The following is a 1,417-nucleotide window of genomic DNA, read 5'->3' on the forward strand; positions in this document are numbered from 1 at the left end:
ATGATCCTGTCTTTCTGTAAAGTTTATTCAAGCCATCCATGAATGGACTCAACACAACTCTCACACACTCCCGTATGTGAAAGAGGCAGTATCATTTTAACCCTGTCAGAGCGTCACTCTAACACAGTTACACATTCCTGAGTACGCAACCAGATAGCGTGGTGTGACGACGGGTCTTTATCTTGTCCTTGGATGTTCAGTTAAGTCTCAAGATCCTGCTGTTTACTTGGACATAGAGTGTAGTTAGAAACATGGTTAAAGGTTAATGCATATAATAGCCTCTTGACCAGGTCAGGGCCTTATTTAGGTTCTTAAAAATTGCCATTACAGACTTTAAAAGAGTAAGTTAAAACTAAGCTGAAAAGTAGACCCTCTCTGGTTTCGAGTCTGTTGCACCTGTAACCACGCCTAACAATGATGTCACTGCGTACTGACACACCCTGAAAAGTTAAACCACTTGAGGTCAGCTGCTATTTTGTGGTTCTTTAGAGATGAACTACTTATCCAGTTGTCTTAAATTGTTTAGTCTCTCTACTACTCAGACTTACAGGTCATGTTTTTCAGTATCTGATTAAATCTGTCTAGTAGCCCATCTGTCTGAGCTTGATCAATACTGTTCCTGATTTAATGGACAACCAAACCTTGAGCTCATGTGGCCTGCATAGCTGATGGATGTACTTTAGTTAGGCTATTGTGCAATTTAAACATGGGAGTTATAATGTTTGTTGTTTACGCAAGACCAGCAGACTGCCCATCCTACAGCTATACTGTACAGGACAGCACCATCTATCGTATCCCAAACCTTCAGAACATTTTCACCCAGGAGTCTGGTGTTCTCCGAGTTCTTAAATATCTCATGAATGCTCTTTACATCCACCAACTGAGCCTCTACCAGCACCAAGTGTTAATGGATCATAGGCTGCACACATAAAGCCTTGTAACTTGAGTTCTGCGTGGACAAATCAATACAACATGTAATGCAATCCAATGTGCCTTAAACCTAGGCTGCTATTATCTCCAAATGTTGTTGAGAGTGTCAGAGAGGCCTTTTTCTGCACTGCAATTATAATCTATGTGCTTATATTAATTGTCCATCTATCTATCTATCTATCTATCTATCTATCTATCTATCTATCTATCACGTTTTCATATTACTAGATTACCAAACTGTTACATAAGACCCCATAATAACACAGGATTAAACCAGTCTACTCTCCCTGATTGACTCAGTGTCACATAAACAACCTGTGCGTTATGATGTGGGGTCACTAGTTAGTAGGAAATCGAAGCTGCGAGCATTTTGACTCTCACTGTCGGGCTGTGCGGAGAGTCACGATCTGATTGGCTGAGGAGCGCACCAGCTCTGAGTAAAGCAAAGGATGCCAGAGTGCTCAGGCAGTGCATGGATGGACGAGAT

The sequence above is a fragment of the Morone saxatilis genome, unplaced genomic scaffold, assembly GCF_004916995.1.
Source record: "Morone saxatilis isolate NCDOM2014 unplaced genomic scaffold, NCSU_SB_2.0 Contig21, whole genome shotgun sequence".
In the NCBI taxonomy this organism is placed as follows: domain Eukaryota; kingdom Metazoa; phylum Chordata; class Actinopteri; family Moronidae; genus Morone; species Morone saxatilis.